Source organism: Arachis ipaensis, chromosome B7 (assembly GCF_059453495.1).
Source record: "Arachis ipaensis isolate K30076 ecotype BB chromosome B7, ASM5945349v1, whole genome shotgun sequence".
Taxonomy (NCBI): Eukaryota; Viridiplantae; Streptophyta; class Magnoliopsida; order Fabales; family Fabaceae; genus Arachis; species Arachis ipaensis.
Window position 1 is genome coordinate 58,286,290 of NC_142442.1, and position 25,005 is coordinate 58,311,294.

The following is a 25,005-nucleotide window of genomic DNA, read 5'->3' on the forward strand; positions in this document are numbered from 1 at the left end:
CTAATTCCCAAATCCCAGAAACCCTAACCCTAATTTTCCCCCCATTTTCCCAGCCTCTGAACGCAGCCCCCACCCCCTTTCTTCCTAAACCTAACGCTGAAACGGAATCAGACAGGGAGAGAGGGAGGAAATCAGAGTGTGATCTAAGCAGCCACCGTTCAGTCACCAGAGCCACCGCTGGGGTCCTTCGCCGTCACTATCGTCGCCATCCACGCGAGATGCAGCGCTGCGAAGTCCAGCCATCGTGACCTTCGTGGAGCCCGCGTCGCTGTCGCCTCGGCTGTTCCCAATGCCGCTGGGTCTGTCGCGCGTCGTTGTCTGAGGAGCCACTGCCGCCGTTGCTCGTTGTCTCCCTTAGGGCTGTCACCGTCGCTAGAGCCAGCCGCCTTCGTCGCCGTTCATCCTTGTCGTCGTCTTCGCCGCTCTGTGGAGGCCGTAGAGAGGAACGCGAACCAGGAGCCATAGCGCCGCCGCCGCCGATCTGTCACCGTGCTGCTGCGTCGCCGTTGATGAAGTTTTTGCCACCGCCGTGAACTGCGAACAGAGGAGAACGAGAGAGGAGGCGATGAATGAAGCCGTCACTGAAGTTGTGGCCGTCGTTGCCAGAGGCATGGAGGAAGGGAGGTAGAACCGCGAGATAGAAAAGCCACTGTGACTGTCGTTGCTGCCATGAGTGTGGTCCACCGTCGAGCTGCACACTGCCATTGGCGTCAGAAACCACCTTTAGAACCACTACTGCTTTGGTGAGCTCTGTCTCCTGTTTTTGCTTCTTTGTCCTACCAATTTGTTCCTACTTTGAAGCTTGTCCCTGAAACTGTTTGTATTGTATAAAGAGATTATCGTAAATTACATCACCGCCGCCGTTACTAGAGGTAGCTGCCAGCTCTATTTGGAGACAGCCGCTAAGTCACCACCGAAGCTAAGAACAGGTGCTGGGATTCGATGGAGCACCGCTGCTGCTGTGAATTTGTAATATTTGGTTTACCGCGTCTAAATTCTTCAATTATGGCTAATTGAGGTAGGGGATTTAACGTTTTTAATTTAGAATGCCTACAAAGTTATTTGGATAAGTGCAAATGGTTAACAATGGTTAAGAATTTCTTAATTGACATGAATGACTTGAAATGCTTTTGAAATTAGTTAGTTAGTTGTGATTATTCTGAGCTGTGAGTGGAATTAGATGCCGTTGTGAACAATTAATTTGAAAAGGTTAACTTTGGTTAATGCTATGACTGATTTTAATGGATTTGTTGACAATTCTGATTTTATGTGATATTGCTGAATTGGTTGAAATGTGGCTGTGAATGGTGATTCATTTGATAATACTTGTTAAATTGAAATTTGATGAGTTAACTATTGAAAAGTTGTCGTAATGATAATTGATAAACTGAGTTAGATTTGTGTTTGGTTTGGGATTATTGTGATGATGGTTGAGGTTGTGAAATTTGGAGTAAGTTTGATGATGTTTTAGTGCTTCAATTGGATTATTGAACTCAGGTTATGGCTGTGAACGTCTTTGGGCTTTGTTGTGAGTGTTTGAAGCTGTAATTGATATTGTTTTCTCTGATATTGATGGAATTGTTGAAGAGTTCTGACTCTATGTGATTATACTGAATTAGTTGAGTTGTGTGGCTGAAATTATGATTGGAATGATTGAGATTTTTGATTGGAACGTTGGTTGAATTTGTTGATTTTGTGAGATTGAATTATAAATTGTTTGATGAAAGATTATTGTGATTTCGGTTTTTGATGGGTCAAATTGAAACTATTGCTGTTGAGTTGGTTTATTGTAATGGGTTTAGTTAGCGATTAATTGAAGTTGGGCTTAAGGAATAATTGGAAGATTGAATCTTAAAATGTTGAACTAGTTGCTGAAAATTTGATTTTTGAGATTAAAAGATGACTTTGGAAGTGAATCAGTTATTCAACGATAATCGAAATGATATGAGAGTAAAGGCTGAGTAAACTGTAATTAAAGTTGTTGTTGGGATTCAATTTTGGGAAGTTTGCATTAACTACAGAACTAGTTAAGATTTTTCAAAGTTAAAATGTAAAACTTAATTTTCTGCATTACTTTTAAATAAAGCCGGAGACTTTGAAAATCTATAACTAATTCTGTGATGATCGGAATTACGTGGGACCAAGCCTGGATTAAGCTTTGGGATATAGGAAGCTGGACTGGTGAATTTGAGGCTTTTTCATTAAGTTTATGATTTATGGTAAATTTTTGAATTAGGAATGCCAAATCTGGTTTTCTGCAGGACGCTTAAGACAGCAGCAACTTGTCTCCTCTATTAAAAATTCTCCAGTTTGAATTTTGAAATGGAACCAATTTTAAATGAAATACTTTAATTTCATAAAAATTTAGAATTGTTAGAGTTGTGGTTTTAAAGATATGGATTTTTAAAGTAAGATGTATTATGCAGTAAAAATCAGGTTTTGTTTTCTAAGTCAGTAACTTTGAGACTTTATAATTTTTAATTCTGGAAAGATATTAAGATAAAACCAATTGGTGGTAAAAGTTGAGTATGTTTAGTATATATGATTTAAATTTCAGGGATTTCCATGTTTTAGTAAGTGAGTTATGGGACTTGAAAGAGGTTGTGTTCAATGATTTGTGAAACAGAACTCTGCAGAAAATTACCTAACTTCCAAGCTACGTAACTCCTTCATTAAAACTGGTATGACCTTGGAACCAATTGAGAAAGAAATTTGGATAAGTTATATTTAACCACATTAATTTTGAAGGTGGTTGGATTTAATTTGGATTTTATATGAAATTTCGAATGTTGTATGCTGCTGTTGTCTTCTGGTTTTAAAACACTACAGAACAGTCACGGTTTTGCTTATATTCCCGAAGCTAGAGTCAGTGAAAAAAAATATGATTTTTAGTTTAATAGAAATCTTAATCCGATACGGTCGCATGGATATAAAGTTTGCATGATTCCGAATTCATTTGATATTTTAAAAACAAAATGGAAATCAGGCTGCCAAGTTGTGTTGGCAATTATTTAGAATATGGAATTTGAGAAATAGATTTTCTATACTATAATTAAATGTTTTTGAGAATATATTGTTGTGGCAATTGTTGAGAAAGGTTTGATGAGATGTTGAGAAAGAGGGAACCCGTAAGGGTGACTAAGTCCGAGTTTTAGGGGAGGTGCTGCCGAAATTTTATGAAAATCTAAGGTTTCATTTGAAAAGTTATTTTAAAAGCTTTGAATTTGGAAAATTATATTACTTGAGTTTTATTTAGTTAAGAAAGGAATTATAATATTTTGAGTTCGATTTACCAAAGAAAAGTCTGTAAAGTTTTAATGACAGAAAAATAGACAGAGATTAGTGAACGAACTAGGGCAACCTAGTTAGTCCTTGAATTGCGACTAGGGTTAGGTATAATATGAAAAGTTAAAATGTTTCAGTATAGACTTAATGAACCTATACCTAGGACAGGCTAACTATTCATACCTAAATTTACATAAGCTTTAAATACATACGTTAAGCAGAAAAATCAGAGCAGAGTAAAGTAACATAGAGCACAGAGTAACCAGAGTAAAGTAAACAGATAAAGAGGAGAAGAGTAAAATAGATATAAAGAAAAGAGTAATCAAAGAAAAGTAAAGAGATACAGAGAACAGAATAACCAAAGCAGAGTAAAGAGATACAGAGTAAAGAGATATAAAGAGAAGAGTAATATAATAAAGATATATATATATATATATATTAGTTGCTTAATGCAACCCAGAGCTATATTTATATATACTAGTTGCTTGATGCAACCCAGAGCTATATTTAATATATATTAGTTGCTTAATGCAACCCAGAGCTTCTGTAGGGAAAGTAAGTTACCTACAGCTATTTTCCACTTCCCCAGAGCAGAGCAGAGTATACATATATTTTCCTGCAGTAAGCAGAGACTGTCTCAGATGAGCAGCTATTATTATATGCGCATTTATTTAGGAACGGAAAATCGTATCCGGAAAATCGAGATTACTCATGACCGGGTAAATGTCGGGATTGCGGGCAGCCAACCGACACGTGAGCTCATGACCTGCTTAAGACAGACATGCATCATATTGTTTGTGCATATGCATTTGATCGTGTTGCTTGTCTTGTTTCTTTGTGATTGTGCTGTTTGTCCTGGTGACTTGCTTGTGTGTTTGATTAGATATTTTTGTTGATGCTTTGAACTTAGTGAAGTATTGAGGAATGGTATTTGTGAAGTGAGGTTTGGGTATATTATTTATGTTGCTGATTTACTTAGTTATTGTGATGGTTGAGGAATGCTATTTGTAGCTGAAGAATTGCTAATGCGGTTGAGACTTTATTTAAGTAATATGATTTAAAGAAAGGGTTTTAAACGGTTTCAAGTAAGTCTTAAGAAATTTTGAAAAGGTTTGATAAAGAAAACTACATTGGAAACCGGAGTTAATTATTTGCATGTTAATCATTACTTTTACGGCATTCCCATTCCCTACTGAGAACGTGTGGTTTGTTCTCACCCCAAAATCTTCCACCCTTTCAGTGACACAGGTTCAAAGATTCAGTTTGAAGCTGCGGGCGATTCTAGAATTTATTTACGAGTTAAGTTTATGACTTGAGTTTCTCTCATAGAATTCCCTCGCCCTTACTGCTTAAGGTTTTTATTTTATGCAGAGGGATAGGAGTTGTACCTGAATTTTATTTAAATTATTTTGTATAATATTACTATTTTTAATAATTATGTGATTATTATTACTTGGTGATGTTTGCTATATGATTTTAATTAATAAAAGCAAAAACATTCTGGTATTTTTACTAAAATTGAATCGCGATATCAAACTAAAGGCTTAATAGTAAATAGTTAATAAGGAAAACAGGTCAGTAACACCTTACTTTTGGTACGATCATGATGTATTGGAACTTGGGTCGTTACACATTGCTTTTTGTTTTTCCATAACCATTTATGGCACCTAAGGCTAGAGAAACCTCTAGAAAGAGGAAAGGGAAGGCAATTGCTTCCACCCCTGAGTCATGGGAGATGGAGAGATTTATCTCAAAGGTCCATCAAGACCACTTCTATGAAGTTGTGGCCAAGAAGAAAGTGATCCCTGAGGTTCCTTTCAAACTCAAAAGGAATGAGTATCCGGAGATCTGACTTGAGATTCAAAGAAGAGGTTGGGAAGTTCTCACCAACCCCATTCAACAAGTCGGGATCTTAATGGTTCAAGAGTTCTATGCAAATGCATGGATCACTAGGAACCATGATCAAAGTCCATGGTTTGGGGGAATTACTTAGATTTCAGTCCGGAAAATGTAAGGTTGGCGTTCAACTTGCCAATAATGGAAGAAAACGCACGCCCCTATACTAGAAGAGTCAACTTTGATCAAAGGTTGGACCAAGTCCTCATGGACATATGTGTGGAAGGAGCTCAATGGAAAATTGACTCAAAAGGCAAGCCGGTTCAACTAAGAAAGCTTGACCTCAAACTAGTAGCTAGAGGATGGTTGGAGTTCATTCAACGCTCAATCATTCCTACTAGCAACCGGTCTGAAGTTACTATAGACCGGGCCATCATGATCCATAGTATCATGATTGGGGAGGAAGTGGAAGTTCATGAGATCATACCTCAAGAACTCTATAAGGTGGCTGACAAGTCCTCTAATTTGGCAAGGTTAGCCTTTCCTCACCTCATTTGACACCTCTGCAATTCAGCTGGAATTGACATAGTGGGAGACATCCTCATTGAAGAGGATAAGCCCATCACTAAGAAAAGGATGAAGCAAACAAGAGATCATGGACCTCAACATGAGTATGAGGAGATTTTTCACCATGAAATCCCTGAGATGCCTCAGGGGGTGCACTTTCCTCCACAGAACTATTGGGAGCAAATCAACACTTCTCTTGGAGAATTACGTTCCAACATGGGGCAACTAAGGGTGGAGCATCAAGAGCACTCCATCATCCTCCATGAAATTAGAGAAGATCAAAGAGCTATGAGGGAGGAGCAACAAAGACAAGGAAGAGACATAGAGGAGCTCAAAAGCACCATTGGTTCTTCAAGAAGAGGAAGACACCACCCTCACTAAGGTGGACTCATTCCTTAATCTCCTTGTTTATTTATTTTCTTTTCTGTTTTTTGGTTTTTAAGCTTTATGCTTATTTATATTTGTGTCTTATTACATGATCATTAGTGTCTAAGAGTCTATACCTTAAAGCTATGAATATGAATCCACCACCTCTCTTAAATGAAAACTATTTTAAAAACAAAAGAACAAGAAGTACATGGTTTCGAATTCATCCTTGAAACTAGTTTAATTATTTTGATGTAGTGGCAACATTTTTTGTTTTCTGAATGAATGCTTGAACAGTGCATATGTCTTTTGAAGTTGTTGAAGAATAAGGAAAAAGGAGAAATGTTATTTGATAATCTGAAAAATCATAAAAATGATTCTTGAAGCAAGAAAAAGTAGTGAATACAAAAGCTTGCAGAAAAAAAAGAGAGAAAAAAATGGTGAAAAAAATAGAAAAAGAAAAAGCAAGCAGAAAAAGTCAAAAGCTCTTTAAACCAGAAGGCAAGAGCAAAAAGCCAACAGCCCTTAAAACCAAAAGGCAAGGGTAAATAAAAAGGATCCAAGGCTTTGAGCATCAGTGGATAGGAGGGCCTAAAGGAATAAAATCCTGGCCTAAGCGGCTAAACCAAGCTATCCATAACCATATGCTTGTGGCGTGAAGGTGTCAAGTGAAAACTTGAGACTGAGCGGTTAAAGTCAAGGTCCAAAGCAAAAAGAAGAGTGTGCTTAAGAACCCTGGACACCTCTAATTGGAGACTTTAGCAAAGCTGAGTCACAATCTGAAAAGGTTCACCCAGTTATGTCTCTGTGGCATTTATGTATCCGGTGGTAATACTGGGAAACAAAGTGCTTAGGGCTACGGCCAAGACTCATAAAGTAGCTGTGTTCAAGAATCAACATACTGAACTAGGAGAATCAATAACACTATCTGAACTCTGAGTTCCTATAGATGCCAATCATTCTGAACTTCAATGGATAAAATGAGATGCCAAAACTATTCAAGAGGCAAAAAGCTACAAGTCCCGCTCATCTGATTGGAGCTAAGTTTCATTGATATTTTGGAATTTATAGTATATTCTCTTCTTTTTATCCTATTTGATTTTCATTTGCTTGGGGACAAGCAACAATTTAAGTTTGGTGTTGTGATGAGTGGATAATTTATACGCTTTTTGGCATTGTTTTTACATAGTTTTCAGTATAATTTAATTAGTTTTTAGTATATTTTTATTAGTTTTTAATTAAAATTCACATTTCTGGACTTTACTATGAGTTTGTGTGTTTTTCTGTGATTTCAAGTATTTTCTGGCTGAAATTGAGGGACTTGAGCAAAAATCATATTCAGAGGTTGAAGAAGGACTGCAGATGCTGTTGGATTCTGACCTCCCTGCACTCAAAGTGGATTTTCTGGAGCTACAGAACTCCAAATGGCTCGCTCTCAATTGCGTTGGAAAGTATACATCCAGGGCTTTCCAGCAATATATAATAGTTCATACTTTGAATAAGGATAGATGATGCGATTTCTAGGCTACTTTTGACCCAGTTTCAAGCCCGAAAAGGAATACAATAGGCTGTGGAGTGGAGCTAAAAAGGGGTTGGGATCATTCATTCACACACATTAGTTTTAGATGTAGAATTCTAGAGAGAGAGGTTCTCTCCTCTCTCTAGGTTTTAGGGTTTCTTCTTTTATATTTAGTTTCATCTAGGTTTTGATTCTACTTCTTATCTTGATTCAAGTTCCACTTTTAATTTCTTGTTATTACCTTCTTGCTTTCTTAGTTTTATATGTTGTTTCCTTTACCTTGTTACTTTATTGTTCATGATTTCTTGTTGATTTCAATTTCCTATTAATGCAATTTATATTTTTTATGTTTATTGTTGCTTTCTTTAATTGTTAGTTATTGATTCTTGCATTTGGTAGTCTAGATTTAATATTTCTTGTTAATTTTCTATGTTTTTATTTTGTGCCTTCAAAGTGTTTGATGAAATGCTTGGTTAGATTTTAAAATAGATTTTCGTGTTCTTGGCTTGGGTTTGTGATTTTAAGACTCTTAAATTATCAAAATCTCTTGACGATTGGTAATTGAAGATTGCCGATTAGCTTGAACTTCACTAAAAACTAGTCTTTCACTATGAATTGACTAGGACTTGTGAACTCAAGTTGATTGTATGAACTTGACTTTCCTTCATTTGTTAGAAGTTAACTAAGTGAAGGCATTTTACATTTACCATCAGAATTGAGGATGATAATAAGGACAGAAATTCCAATTATTACCTCTTGCTAAGAATTTTCTTAGTCGTTAGTTTACTTTATTACTATTTACTTTCTTGTTCATCAATTCAAAAACCCCAAAAATACTTTCCCAAAACCAATAATTAGTACACTTCCCTGCAATTCCTTTGAGAGACGACCCAAGGTTTAAATACTTCGGTTATTTTTTATTAGTTTGCATTGTGACAAAAATATTAAACGTTGATTGAGGTTTAATTGTCGGTTTAGATTTATACTTGCAATGCAATTTTATTGAAAAATACTTTACCGACAATTATCCTCCGTCACCAACACTCTTCAAGGACTCCCGAGAGTTTGTCCGCAACTGTGATAAGTGCCAATGAGCTGGAAATATCCCTCATAATCACGAAATGCCATGATGTCAGAATTAGTGTTGATCTAGAATTTCACAAAATAGAATCTCTTCGTTGCAAGTATAGCCCAAATCAACAACTAACTCCCACCATCAAAGTTTAATTTTCAAATTAAAATATAACCGAGAGTAATTAAACCTCGGGTCATCTCCCTCAGATAATGGAATTAAGATGTCACACTCTTTGTTGTGAGAAAAAGGTGGTTTTAAAGTATAAAATGAAATATTAAAAGAACTAAGAAATAAAAGAATCAAGAAATAATCAAAAAGGGAATTAATGCAATTAAAAGGGAAATAAGGTCAAAACTAGTGAAAATGCTATAAATGCATAAAAGAACCTTGACATGGGAATGAGAATTAAAGAATCCTATCATTGTCATAACCACAACTATGGCAACTATGATGAGTCAATCTCACTTCGTCAACCCCTAACATCGAGGAGTAAGTTAAGCAAGTATAATTGACCTTAATCCATAAGTCCTAGCTAACTTACTAATTACTTAGTAAAAAGCCAGCGTCAATGGAAATAAGAGCCAACTAACTACCCAAGAATTACCACTAAATATCAAACATTATGACTCTAGTATCCTATGAACTCATTTCCCAAGCCAAGGTGTCAAAAGCTACTCAAAATCTATAGTTGGCATTTTCACAAACACCTTGTGGGCATAAAAACAAAACATGGAAAATTGCAAAAGATAATGAAAACTATAGCCAAAATATTCACAATATCAACAATAGAAACTCAATCAAGCATATATAAATCATAAATGACCAAATTCACAAGCAAAAGATTCAAGAAATCAAAATTGCATATATTAACAAAGAGGAAATTAAAGAGTACTTACAATGAGATAGCAAAATCCAAGACCAAAATTGAACTATAAAATGCTACATTGAAAACCTAATTAAAATCCTAAGAGAGAAATAAAAGATCACTACTCATACTAATGCTTTCTATGTAATCTAGCCTAATTCTTTGATAAGGAATGAAGTCCCTTTCATATAGCACTCAATTTCAGCTTCAGCACATTCAAAATTGGGCCAAAAGGCCCCCAAAATTGCAAGCCACGTGCCTCATTAATGAAGTCACGCATTGGTACCTGTGCGTACGCATAGATGTGTGTGTACGCACACTTGTTGATTTTTCTACTTGTGCATACGCACAGAGATTTGTGCATACACAAACTTGCTGATTCTACTCTTGTGCGTACGCACACTTGACTGTGTGCTTCTCCTTTGTCTTCTTCATGAAATCTTCCTTTTACATGCTTTCTTCCAGTTCTACCAAACCATTCTTGCTTAATGGATCTAAAATCACTCACAAAATATATCACGGTATTGAATTGAATAAAAGTGGAATTAAATTGATCAATTTAAGCACAAAAATGCATGTTTTCATATTTAGGTCCAAATTATGGAGAAATCACAAAAGTTTGCTATTTTTGTGATTAAGTGTGAGTTTATGTGATGAAATTTATCCAATTCAAGCAAAAAATTATCATCAAATATGGACTCATCATGCCACAACAAGGAATTCAGGAAATTGAGCTGTTTGATGTATGAGAAATAGACTTCATGGGACCTTTTCCACCCTCATATTCAAACGCATACATCTTGGTGGCACTAGAGTATGTGTCTAAATCGGTTGAGGCAATCGCGTCACCCTCTAACGACACTCGGGTGGTACTTAAATTCCTCTAAAAGAATATCTTCAGCAGATTTGGTGTCCCACAGACACTAATCAGTGACGGAGGCACCTACTTCTGTAGGCACCTCAAGAGATTTCTTGAGAGAACCGTAGGCACCTCCAGGAAGGACTGGGCATGGAAGCTTGATGATGCTCTCTGAGCATACTGGACTGCATTCAAAACCTCCATCGGGATGTCCCCTTACCAATTGGTCTATGGCAAGGTATGCCACCTACCCGTGGAATTGGAACATAGAGCATACTGTAACATCCTAAGTTTTTGAAAATTAAATAGTTAAGTTATTTATGAATTATTATATTTGTTGAGATTTTATTTTTAAGAAAACTATTTTACCAAAAGTAATTAAATAGAATTTTATGATTATTAAAGTTTAACTTAATTATATTTATTCTATTAATCTGAACTACTTAAAAATTATTTTATTAAGAAAAATTAAATTAATTTTTATAATTATTAATATTATCATTTGAACTTGGATAAATTAAGGTAATTATATAATTTTTCTATAATAAGATATTTTACATAATTGATTTTATGATAATTAGAATTTAAATTAATTAGGATTTTTATATAATTTTTATTATAACAAGATATTTCGAGAAAGGATAAAATTATTATTACTATTTTTAATATATTTTTATTTGCTTTGAATAAAATAAATTTTAGTTAATATTATTATTATCGAGTTCAGAGTCCGCCGATATGAGTAAATATCGATATTCTTCGGTGAGCTTAGCTTTGCTAATGCTTTATCGTATATCTTTTATCATTATGTTACTAATGTCATTTATATTAGTAACTCATATATATATATATATATATATATATATATATATATATATATATATATATACACATAGCATTCCACCAGTTTTTGGCGACGAATTCAGAGGTATAGCTGATCCTGCATGATGACCCCTGCCTCCTCCTTACTTGGTTCAGATATAGATCTTGAATGAAGCCAGTCGGCGTAGCGCCTTATGCCTCTACGGATCTCTACTAGCTGTAAGGCTCTGGGTTTTTTTCCCAGGTTATGCCAGAACATGGAATCATGCTAAGGTAAGGTTTCTAATCCATCTAGAATAGGATCTACTCTACGAGTTGCGAAAATGAGGAAGCTCGGATATAATGTAACGCAGACGGGGACCACCGCCACAAGATAAACCACCGTGAATTCATCCTGCTGCAAAGAACTATGTATATATATATATATATATATATATATATATATATATTACTTGTATTTTAATATATCCAGCTTTCATAATTATCTGTTTAAGATATTTATAACTTGAATCACTGACTTAGCAGCCTTATATTGCGACACCCGACCCCCCACATGTCACTTAACCAACAATTCCTCATTATTAATCATCAAAACAGCCATGAAAAGGTTCATTTGGGTAAGGAAAATAAAATATGACCGAGAGAGAGAAAGGAAGAAACCGTGAAACCCCCAAACGTTCCGAGTTCGATTTCTTAAGATCCGTAACTCCAATAAAAAATCTAATTCGATAAAAGTGTTCAGATCTTTCTCCTCTACACATTGGAATCACTTTTATTTGGTAGAAGTTGATGGTGACGTAGCTCCCCTTCTCCTTGAGTTCGGCCAATTGGAGTTCTAGGAGGCACAGACGATTTCTGACGTTTTCCTCTTCAGCAGCTCGGTCAAAAAGCTTCTCCAGAGTTTTTGTTATTTTGATTTCATATGGAGGTAGGGTTCCGGTAAATTCCTAATGAATAAATGTGTATTGGATAAGTGATTTGATATTGTGATTGATTGTTGATTGAATTTGATTGAATTTATGTTGAATTTTTGTGATATATTGATATTTGTGATTAGTTTGCGATTTGGTCAGTTTAAGTACAGCCAAGAACTAACATATTTTGGTGATCAAGTAGAATTGGTGGGATTTGATGATGACATTGAGATTTAATAAGAAATGAATTGATGAATTTATGACATGATTTGAGATATAAAAAGGTTTGATTTTGGAAGCGGTTGGATTTTTAATTGGTTTGATTTTATAAATGTTTTGATATTAGAAATAGTTTTGATTTATTGGAAATGATATGAAAGAGTTAGAGAAATGGTTTGGATGGGACCCGAGAAGGGTGGCAAAGTCCGAGTTTTAGGGGAGATGCTGCCAAAATTTTATTATAAAATTTAAGACTTTGTTTGAAATGTTATTTAGAAAAAAATTGGATTTGAGAAATTGTATTATTTCATTTTTTATTTATTAAGAAAATAGTTATATTTTGAGTTTAATTTATATTAGAAAAGTATTATGTTTTAAGGTTGATTTAAAAATGAAAAGGGCTTATGTTTTGAAATTGACTTAAGAATTTCATTTGGAGGAGTCTTAGTAAACATTAAAAGTAATTGAATTTTGATTGAATGATTTCGTTTTGTGACGTATTGGAAAAAGTTAAAGAATTAGTTTTAAGGATAAAACTGGGATTGGTTTTGGTTTTGAAATTGGTTTGGAACTTTTGATTTGTATAATTTGGTTATGATTTGATTTAGAAACTTTATTTGATTAATACAATTTAAGAAAACAATAATTGTCAAGGATTTCTAATGAAATTAAGAAAATGAGATTGGTTATCGCTCCCCTAAAGTCTAGAGGCCTTGTTGAGGGGTTTAACTAATAAATGGTTTTTTTTCCTTTGGAAGAAGAATTAGTTTAGGTAAAATTGTTTTACAGGTTTTGGTGAATGTCACAAAGAGGTGGTTTTGGTTTTAAAAGAAAAAGAGAAGATAAATTGGCACGTGTGATTATGGAAAGTTCACGAGAGGGTGATGATAGTTTGGTTAAAGTGCTGAAGGATAAATGTTAATAAGCCGTGGACTTTGTTTGTGATTGTGCGCGGACACCCGTAAATATGGAATGGCTTCCAGGAAAAGGGGTCACATGCTTCAGCTGGAGAATCAGCGCCTGCAAGTACTTGCAGAGGTCATGTTCGACATACTTCAACTGGAGAATCAACGCCTGCAATAAGTAGAAACTTGCAGAGGTTATGTCCTTGGAATGCCTTATCCAACTTGTGAGTTAGATTGCGTCGGGTGTGGGTCGAAACCGAAAAATGAGCTCATTACCTGTGACAGGAATAGGCATGCATAATCCTTGTTTGCATATTTTGCATTTGGTTTGGTGTTGTGAATTATTTGTAATTACTTTAGTGTGTTTGTGATTTTAATTGCTTGCTAATTTGAACTTCTATGACTAGTTATTGTTCTAGGTCCTTGTGCTGGGCTATGAATTAAATTGAGCTGTGATAATCCCGACTTAACTAACTACCCCCGACCCTATTAAGAACTCCCCATTTCTTACCCCCTATTTTCACCCTTTTCAGATACACGTGTGAAGCTTTAGTACGGAGCTACAGGAGCATAGAAGATTATGTTTACAAGTTGAGTTGTTAGATTTTATTTTTCCCTCGTCGTTTATTGTTTTTAGTTTTTAGAGGGGTAGGATTTGTTTTCTTAGAATCTTGAAATAAGTTTATGTATTTAATGCTATGTGAATATATATGTATCTTTGTGGTTAAGTGGTTTAAAATAAAGGATCTTCGTTTTCTTAATTAAAGGTTTTGATTCGTATTCGCAAAGGCTCAATATTAAATAAATATAGTATTAAATTAAAGGAGTAGAGGTAGTTGACTCCCAGACTTTTAGTGCAATCATGAGGTGCTAAAAGTTAGGGTGTTACACATACTGGGCAATAAGGTTCCTCAACTTTGATCCCAAGGCTGCAGGAGAAAAGAGGTTACTCTAACTGAATGAGTTGGATGAATTCCGGCATGTTGCATTTGAGAATACTAGAATCTACAAGGAAAGATCAAAGAAATGGCATGATCGGAAGATTTCTTCCAGAGTCTTCCAGCCTGGCCAACAGGTTCTACTTTTTAATTCCAAGCTCAAGCTCTTCCCTGATAAGCTCAAGTCACGTTGGACAGGACCGTTTGTGGTCACTTGAGTGTCACCCTATGGTTATACAGAACTCCAAAGCAAGTATTCTGATGAAAGATTCACCGTCAATAGCCACAGAGTCAAACACTATCTAGGGGACCCAATTGAGCAAGAGGATTCCACCCTCTTTCTAACATGACAACCCAGCCAGATGTATAGTATTTTTCCTTTCCTTCATTTATTTTATTTTAAGTTCATATTTTTCTAGTTTTTATTAGTTTCCATATTTTTCCCTTACTTTTTAATATTTGTGATTATGTGTAGCACTTAGAACATGAACAGGTATGCATAGGATGGAACACAAAACACCCTGTAGATACCTCTTACTGGCGTTGAACGCCAGAACTGGCGTCCAGCACCAGAAGGGGAGGAGGGATGGGCGTTCAACACCCATATAGGAGCATTTGGACAAACTTTTTGGTCCCTAAAGGGCGTTCAACGCACATTCTTGGCGTTGAATGCCTCACTACAAATAAATAAATAAATTTTTGATCCCCAACTGGCATTCAACGCTAGATTTGGGCGTTGAATGCCCAGAAGGGGGAGGGCAAGAATTTGAATTTTCAAAGGAGAGAGAGAGAGAGAGAGAGAGAGAAAAAGGGAGTTGAATTTCAAAACCAAATCTTTTCTAACCTTATCTTTTCAAAGCATTTCTTTCTATTTCATATCCTTTTCAACCTACATTTTAAAATTAAACCTCTTTAATTTAATTCTTTTTCAATGTTTTTAATCTTATCTTTTCACACCATATCCTTTTCACATCACACCTTCCCATTCCCATTTCAAATCTTTTCAAACTAACCATATCTTTTTCAAATTATATCTTTACATATCATATCTTTCCACTAATGTCTTGTTTATCTTTATTAATTTTTATTCTTTTCTTTTCCCATTAATTTTAAAATTTTGTTATCTTATTTCATCTCTTTCTAAATTCAATTTCGAAACCACCAACCTCCCACTCCTATTAATACACGTTCGACCTCCCTCTCTCTCACACCCCACACTTCTCTATTTTACGCCCTCTCTACTTCTTCTCCCCTAGTGTTCTTCTCTCTTTGCTCAGGACGAGCAAACCTCTTAAGTTTGGTGTTGCGCACGCTCTGCTCTTTCATTTTTCTCACACTCCATGGCACCAAAGGATGGAGGATCTATCTCAAGAAACAAGAAAGAAAAGGTCCCTCAACTGTCGCCTATAAGCGTTACAGGTTTTACTCCAAGCTTCATGAGGAACACTACTATGATGTAGTAAGCAAGAAGACAGTAATTCCAGAAGTCAAGTTCGAACTGAAGGATGGCGAATATTCGGAGATTCAAAAGCATATTCGAATGAGGGGTTGGAAAATTCTGGCCAACCCTGCAACTAAGGTTGGAATTCTAAAAGTCTGAGAGTTTTATGCAAATCTATGGATGACGGACAAACAAAAGAAAGAGGGACTGGAATTCAACCTATGGCGCAACATGGTCTGATGAAAGACCTTGCATTTCAATCTGGATAAAGTGAGGGAAATTTTTAAGCTGCCCCCACTAAAGGATGACCCTAACTCCTTTTAATAGGAGAGTGCACACTAATCCAAGGCTAGACCAACTCCTACAGGACGTAGGTCTCCCTGGAACACAGTGGAAAATCGACAAAAAGGGTCAGCCAATCCAACTGAGGAGGATGGATCTCAAGCTAGTTGCTAGGGGATGGCTGGATTTTATTGGGCGCTCTATCATCCCCACTAGTAACCGCTCTGAGGTCACAGTGAGGCGGGCCATGATGATCCACTACATCATGCTTGGCAATAAGATGGAAGTTCATCCATTGATCCCTTTTGAGATGTACAAAATCGCAGCCAAGACCTCAACTCAATCTAGGTTGGCTTTTCCACACCTCATCTCTCGCTTGTGTGATGAGGCAAGAATCATAATTGACAGAGATACATTCATTGCAGTAGACAATCCAATCACCGAGGATAGCATGGATCACACTGGGAACCAGCGAAAGCCAGAACTCAGAGGCCATTTTCCCTCTTTAAGAGAAAGATGCCTGAGCAGCCTCAAGAACAGAGCATCCTTCCAATTGAGTATTGGACTCAACTGGCAGCATCCATTGAACAGTTGAGTTCCACAGTGGACCAACTAAAAGTGGAGCTAAAAGACCAGTCTCGGATGCTTCACAAGCTGACCAAAGTGCAAGAGAGCCAGAGTCAAGAATTAAAGGAGTTGAAGTGCCATAAATTCTTAGAAGAGGGAGGCATTCACCATGAGTGAGGTGGTTAAGTTCCATCTCCCCTATTCTGTCCCTATTTTTAGCACTTTACTTTTTGTTTTTCACTTTACTTTTTGTTTTTCAATTCTAGGCTACATAATCACCATTAGGATTTTCCACTTTCTAGTTTAGTAGTTAATTTCAATTTCTGTTGATTAAATTTTAAGCTGTTTCGCGTATCTCCCATTGAACTTAATTAAAATTTTAATTAAGAAGAAAAAATATAAAAGGTCTTGAGTTTATTGCCAGTCATTCTACTCATGTCAAAGTGGTGGCCTTATCTTTATTCTATGAATTCATGAATTAGCTGTGCATGATTGATATTGAAGTTGGGTTTGTTGGCTCTTGAAGAATAATGAATTTAGAAAAGTATTATGGATTCTCTAAAAAATAAAAAAGATTGATCCTTGAAGCAAAAGAAATAGCAGAAAAATCAAGAGAAGAAAAAGAAAAAACATATATAAAAAGAAAACCAAGAAAGGAATCCAAGACTTTGAGCATCAATGGTTAGGAGGGTTTAAATTGGCCTAAAAAGCTCAAAAGGGGCTGCTATCTCTAACTATATGCTTGTGGTGTGAAGGTATCAAGAAAATCTTGAAACTAAGCATTTAAGGTTGCGATATACTGCTAAAAAAGTACGCTTAAGAACTTTGAACACCACTGTCTGGGAATTTAAGCAAAGCTAAAATTCAAATCCAAAGGGCTCCCCCAGTTAAGTGCTTGTGGCGTTTATGTATCCGGTGGTAATACTTGAAAAGAAAATGCTTAGAGTCACAGCTAGGCTCAAAGGTACAAAGCACCAAAAAGAAGATGTGTTCAAGAATCAAGAAAAACTAAAAGAAGAGAATCAATAATATCATCCGGATTCTAGTTCCAAAGGATGCCAATGTTCTGAGCTTAAAAGGAAAATGAGATGCCAAAGTTATTCAGAAATAAAGAGCTAATAGCCTCATTCAATAATTGAAACTGAACTTCATTGGCAACTTAAAAACCTTATGTATTTTTCTCTTCTTTAGTCCTAACTTGATTTTGGTTGCTTGAGGACAAGCAACAGTTTAAGTTTGGTGTTGTGATAAGTGGATATCTTATACACTTTTTCATTGCATTTTCTTAGTGTTTTTAGTTATATTTTATTAAGTTTTATTATATTTTAGTGTATAAATTCATATTTGGATGCTACTTTGAGTTCTTGTGTTTTTATTATGATTTTAGGGAATTTTTGGGCGAATTTGCCAAAATTGGCGAAGTCTTGTTCAGAGATGAAGAAGGATAGCAGATGTTGTCAAATCCTGACCTTTGTGCATTCCAATAAGCATATCTTGAGCTATAGAGATTCAATTGATGCGTTCTTAACGGCGTTGGAAAGCTAACTTCCAGAGATTTCCAGGAATATATAATAGTCTATACTTCTCTTCCGATCACTGCCCAAAACTGGCGTTGAACATCCACATCTGGAGTTCAACACCCAAAGGGGAGCAAGCCCAGCATTGAACGCCCAAAGCTGGCGTTCAATGCCACCAAGGGAGCAAAGAAGCAGCACATTCACCCCTTAATGGGCGTTCAATGCCCATTCTCCAAGTTGAACGCCAGGCTTGGACGAAACACTCAACCAAAGTGGGCCCAAAGTGGATTTTAGCACTCCTTAGCTTATGCAGTACTATCTTTGTACTTTTTAATTTAAATTTACATTTCTTAGTGTTAGTATTTTACTATTTAAAGAGGAGATCACTTAGAATTAAGGCGGAATTTACGAATTAATAGATAGATCTTCTCTAATTTCTCTGTAAATTATGAGCACCTAAACCTCCTAGGTTAAGGTTAGGAGCTCTGCTTGTCCTATGGATTAATATTATTACTTTTCTATTTTTAATATATGTTTGATTCTATTCTATGATGTATTGTTGTTCTTCATCTAAACGAATCTGGGGTGGAACGAGAGTATGACCCCTTATTCTACATGAGTTCTTGCAAGTCCTGACCCGGATAATATTGAGCAACAGCTTGAGAATACATCACCTAAAGCAAGAAGTTATCTGGGCTAATTGGGATATGTGACATACAATCTTGTTAGTTATGGGTAATGAGGTCTTTGTGGTACTAAGGCTAGAATATTGAGCTTCATTCTCCAATCTGAAAGATCTGACCTTATTTGTGGCACTTTAAGTAGGATCAAGGGAGAGTGAATTGCGTGAGCTTCATCCTCGTTCATATTGAATGACCATTTACAATGGCGTTTGATGTGGATTAGAGGAGATTAATTGACCACGACCAATAGCGTTATCACTTACAGCTTTGTCATAGAATGAATCATTCATTGTTAAAGTAGTCCGTAAGAAGTATTAATCCAGAAAGATAAAGCATCTCCAAAGCCTTAATTGATTTCTTATTATTGTTTCTACAACAACAACCACTATCTTTCTATTCACCTGACTAAGATCTGCAGGATAACCATTACTTGCTCAATCCAACAATCCTCGTGGGATCGACCCTCAATCACCTGAGGTATTACTTGGACGACCCGGTGCACATGTCGGTGAAGTTGTGCGAGTTCAATTTCATGCACCAGTGACTCACTTTCATTAGGTCCACGCCCCCGCTGATGAGCGGATAATTTATACCCTTTTTGGCATTGTTTTTACATAGTTTTTAGTATGTTTTAGTTACTCTTATTATATTTTTATTAGTTTTTATGCAAAAATTACATTTCTGGACTTTACTATGAGTTTGTGTGTTTTTTTGTTATTTCAGGTATTTTCTAGCTGAAATTGAGGGACCTGAGCAAAAATCTAATTCAGAGGCTGAGAAAGGACTGCTGATGTTGTTGGATTTTGACCCTCCTGCACTCGAAGTAGATTTTCTGGAGCTACAGAAGCCCAATTGGCGCGCTCTCAATTGCATTGGAAAGTAGACATCTTGGGCTTTCCATCAATATTTAATAGTCTATACTTTGCCTGAGATTTGATGGCCCAAACTGGCATCCAAACGCTAGCTAGAGACCCTTTTTTTGGAGTAAAACGCCAGAACTGGCACCAGAACTGGAGTTAAATGCCCAAACTGGCACCTAAGCTGGCGTTTAAATCCAAGAATGGCCTATTTATGAGTCCATATTTGATGGTATATTTTGACACAATTTGGATGGATTCTAGCACATGAACTCACACTTAAGCACCAAAATAGCATACTTTTGTGTTTTGTCCCTAATTTGATCCTAAATGTACAAGCATGCAATTTTGTGCTTTAATAGAGCAATTTAATCCCACCTTTGTCCCATTCGATGCCTAGATATAGTTTGTGAGTGATTTCAGGCCTTGGAGTCAAGAATGGATAGCCAAAGGTGGAAGAAAGCATGTACAAGGGAGAAAACATGAAGAAAACAAGGAAAAGCACACACAGCGAAGTGTGCGTGCACACAGCCCTGCGTGCGTGCGCACAGCCCTACGTGCGCACGCACAAGCAGAAATTTCCATGGGTGCGTACGCACGCACCTATGCATATGCACAGGTCAATTTTCAGCCGCGTGTGCAGACGCACACGTCTGTGCATCAAAGGGGGATCATTAGAGCAATTTTTACATAGTTTTCATAGTAATTAGGAGTAGGAGTAGTGTAGAGTAGATAGCTCTTCTAGGGTTTATCAATTTCCATTGTAGCCTTTTATAGCAAGCTTTGATTTTGATATTACTTCTTCAATCGTAAGTACTCTCAATTTCCTCTTTAATTCAAGCATTTTTACTTTCAATCTCCTTTGGTTCAAGTTACTTTGTTCATATTGCAATTTTGTGTTTTTTGAAGTTTTGATTAATGAATTTTACATTTCATGCTTCCTTTATGTTTGATTGCTTGTTTATGTTTGGTTTTGTTGGTAGTTGGTTATAGTTTTACATTTTACTTTGAAATTCTCCATGTTTTACTTTTATGCACACAAGGTGTTTGTGAAAATGCCAACTCTAGATTTTGAGTAGATTTTCCCACCTTGGCTTGTGGTTTGAGTTCCTAAGATACTAGAGTCATAATGTCCGACATTTATTGGTGATTCTTGGGTAGTTAGTTGGCTCTTGTTTCCATTGACGCTAGCCTTTTATCAACTAGTTTGGTAAGTTGGTTAGGACTTATGGATTAAGGTCAATTATGCTTGCTTGACTTACTCCTCGATGGTTGGGGTTGACTAGGCGAGATTGACTCATGATAATTACCATAGTTATGGTTATGGCAATGATAGGATTCCTTCGAGCCTCAATCCCAAGTCAAGGCTCTTTATTTGAATTTTCACTAGTCTTGATCTTATTTACCTTTATTTGAATTAATTACAATTTTGATCTTTTCTTAGTTCTTTTAATCTTTTGTTCTTTGATTACAAAACCCTTTTTGCCCTCTTCACAACTGAAAGAAGTAACATTTCATTTGCATTCCTAGGGAGAACGACCCGAGATTTAAGTACTCTTGGCTTGTATTTTGTTTTGATTTAAATTGAATTATTTGATTTGAGCATTACTCGTTGGCTAGGAACTATAATTACAACGCCAACCTTATTTTGAGATTAAATTCCTAGTTGACGGAAATGTTCGCCTATCAAATTTGGCGTCGTTGCCGGGGATTGCAAATGGTGTTATATCTTTTGGTTGTTGTGAATATGTTAATAGTGTAAATAGCTCCTTTTGGTTGTTTGTTTGTTTTTGTTAGTAGATTTTTGTTTATATTTTCTTAATGACTTTTTCACACCACTACCACAATACACCCCAATGGAACCCAAACACTTACCTATATGGTCACTAACCTTATACACCATCACCTCACTACATATAAAACCCTTACCCATATGAGTTTGATTGTCTACCTTCATCACCTCAATCTTCATCTTCATACATGGATCAAGCCACACAAGAAGTACTTTTCATGCTCATTCAAGAACAACAAGAGTTTCGAAAGAAGCAAGAGCAAGTCATGTCTACCTTAGCCAAGGCTTTGGGTCATTTAGCTTCATTGCGTTTATGCCACAAGCAAGAAACTCTAGTGGATGAATGTGTGGGACCAAGTGAAAAGTGTGGAGTGCAAGAAGAGTTGCAAAATCAAATAGAAAATGTCAAGTCACAACATAAAGTGCAAAAGGAGATGAATGAAGAATGGATATGAATTGATCAAGAGGATTCCATCATTCAAGATTTTTTGTCCAACTTAGGTGATTCCTTCTATGACCTTCATGAACCTTTATCATTAGATTTGGAAGGAGATGTTGATGTGGACTTCACACAACCTCTAATCTTTGACTTGAGTGATGATGAAGAAGATTCAAAAAAGATTGTGGAAGATTCTGTTTGCTAAGAAGTGAAGATAGTTGTGCAAGAGCAAATTGAGTAGGTGAAGAATTCTCTAACAAGCTTTCTAGGCCCACATCAATATGCCGTTTTAGAAACGGATGGTCAACTTCGAACCTTCTTTGGAGTAGTGGATGGTGAAAAGAAGAATGTTGATTGGCTAAGAAATGGGAAGTTCATCAAAGGAGCCAACTCAACATTTGAAGCTCAATTTTGGTGCATGAGTCAATTTAATAGATTCCGGGGAGTGCACAACCTTGTCAATGGCGATAGAGGAACTCAAGTATGGGATCCGGGCATTAATTTTAAGAATCAATACTTGAGGATCCTAGTTGCTAGCTTGAAGTCTCTTATAAGTTTGATGCAACTTAATTGGGATCCCGGAGGTCAAATCAATAGCAAACTTGGTTGGAGATTCAAGGAGGAGTGGAAGCATAAGCCGCCCTAACAAGGATCTCCTCACCAAGTCCAACTTAGGACTATAAACCAAAGTGCTAGGTGGGAGATACCCCACCATGGTAATATCCTTCTAACCTTCTCTCTTTTAGCTTTTGTTTCATGAATAATTGGTTAGTTTGCTTGGTTGGTTGGTTTTATATTTAATGTTTGTTGTGCAATTTTGGTAAAATAAGGTGTTTTTGGGAGTTTTGTGATATTTTAGGACTTGAAAACCTATATGGTTTGTCAATTTTGATGCCTTAGAGCCAAATTTTTTGTTGCAGGAATAGAGACCTGTGCGTCTGCACAGACCTGTGCGAGCGCACAGTGCCCCTATTTTCCATACCTGTGCGTTTGCACCTCAGTATGCGCACGCATGCCCCCAAGAACCCTCTCTGTTCACAGCACACACACGCCTTGTGCATGTGCACACCTCCTTCCTTTCCCTTTTATGCGTCCGCATACCATGCGAGCGGCCACACACCATGCGTGCGGCCGCACATGCCCCTTCTATCTAAAAAAAAAAGAATCCCTTGTGCGAGCGCACACCTTCTGTGCGCCTACACAACTTGAACAACACCCCCTGGTCGCAGCGCACGCACAAGCTGTGCGTATGCACCCAAACATTTTCCCTCTTCTGTGCGTCTGCACGCCTTTTATATGCCAGCACAGAGTGTATTTCACCTCCTGTTCACAGCGCTCGCACGACTCTGTGTGCACGCACACCCCTTCTTTTTCCCTGTGTGCGTCCGCACACAACCTTGTGCATTCGCATAGGTCACTTTTCAAATGTTAATTCGAAAAGACCAAGGCTCCCGCTTCATTTCCCTACGTTACCACAACTTCCCCCCAAAACCTTTCCCCTTCTTCTCTTTCCCTGAACACACAACCGCTCCCTCTCAGCCCCTTCGTCCCTCCACTCCGTGACCAACCACCGCCGGTGACCACACTACCGCTGCCTTCACTCTTCCTCCCTCCATCTCTCTCTTCCTTTCCCTTCTCTCTCGCCCTACATTTCTCTCCCCCTGTCCCTGTTTCGTGCTTCTCTGCCACCGCGCCAGCGCTGCCCTAGGCCACGCCTCTCCGTTTGGCGAGCAGCACCCAGCAGCGGCAGTTTCTTGTGCCACTGCGCCCCTCTATACCTCGCCCAACCTTCCTTCATCCTTCCTTCTCTATCTGCTTCCAGGTTTCATTTTCGGCCCTGTTCCATTTCTTTCCTGCTGCATTTTTTTTACTGCTTTTTTTAGTTCTGATTTTTAATTCTGCTGTAGTTCCTAGGTGGTTTTTAGGTTAGATGATTTACAGTTTTCTGGATTGAATTTGGATATTGATGCTGGCTGAGTATTTTGAATTGTTTCCTGGGCTGGATGATGATTGCTGTGTCTGAGACTGAATGTTGTTGTTTTTGTCTGCACTTTGAATGATGAAATACATATTAAACTTTGGTTACTGCCTTTGCATTCTACACATGTTATACTTGTTAAATTGCTTAAATAGAATTTTTGATCTAACCTCTATGTCTGATCAACATAGGTTTTGAATTTTCTTCCATTTGGATTGATAATTTCCAATTGTGCAACTTTTTGCTAAATATTTCTTGCATGAGATGATTTAGTTATGCGCTTTGCGAAGTTATTTTGCTGAAACATCAACCTGAACTTCATTTTGCTTTGTGACTGTTTGATTTGATGTCCATTTTGCTATGCATATCATTCTTTGACAATCAACCAGCCAGCTATGCACCCCATCGCTGGTTTTGCTTTTGAAACCAACTTGGATTGAGATTCTACAGCTTTAACCATTCTATTTTGGTACCTTTAAAGTGCATAGCCTGCTGATTTAATGCTTCGTGTACTAACTGCCCTGCCCTTTTGCTTCATGACCAAATTAACTTTTAAATTGCATTTGGAATTTTGTTTGGTGCCTTCTTTGCAGTAGTACATGTAATGTGTGTTCTGTGAATTGACCAACTGCTTATTCATGTGCTCCTGAACATAAATGATCATGTCCAATCACTTGTTCCTTGAAAAATATTTTTGAGCAATGAATCTGATTCCGATTGACATTACTTTTGGGAACAGGGATTAGCTATATGACCATTTTGCTGCATTATTCTATGAATAAGCAGGTGCTTTAAGTTGCCAAGTTGATTATTGCCTTGTGTGCCAATTTTTCCAAACTCTTCCAATTTTCAAGGCACAATGGCACTAATCAATCTCTTTGAACTCAATTCACAGATAGAATACACCTAAGTCCTATGTTTACTTTCATTGTTTGTTCATTCATTCATTTATTACTTAGGTTGCTCGATTTTGGGAAAATGCATTCTCTTAGTGATGAGCGGATAATTTATACGCTTTTTGGCATTGTTTTTACATAATTTTTAGTATGATTTAGTTAGTTTTTAATATATTTTTATTAGTTTTTAATTAAAAATCACATTTCTGGACTTTACTATGAGTTTGTGTGTTTTTTTGTGATTTCAGGTATTTTCTGGCTGAAATTGAGGGACTTGAGCAAAAATCAGATTCAGAGGCTGAAGAAGGACTGCAGATACTGTTGGATTCTGACCTCCCTGCACTCAAAGTGGATTTTCTGGAGCTACAGTAGTCCAAATGGTG

The 25,005-nt window shown here is 36.8% G+C and overlaps 1 long non-coding RNA gene across 4 annotated transcripts; it reads left to right on the plus strand.

Moving 5' to 3' along the window:
• Positions 1 to 25,005, plus strand: LOC148552721 (uncharacterized). 4 transcript variants are annotated; one of them, XR_015891987.1, is made up of 3 exons: positions 1 to 743; positions 834 to 1,018; positions 24,871 to 25,005. It is a non-coding gene; the product is annotated as an uncharacterized LOC148552721 (long non-coding RNA). The 4 variants fall into 4 exon arrangements; XR_015891986.1 differs by lacking the exon at positions 24,871 to 25,005 and adding an exon at positions 13,766 to 13,886; XR_015891985.1 differs by lacking the exon at positions 24,871 to 25,005 and adding an exon at positions 4,526 to 7,088.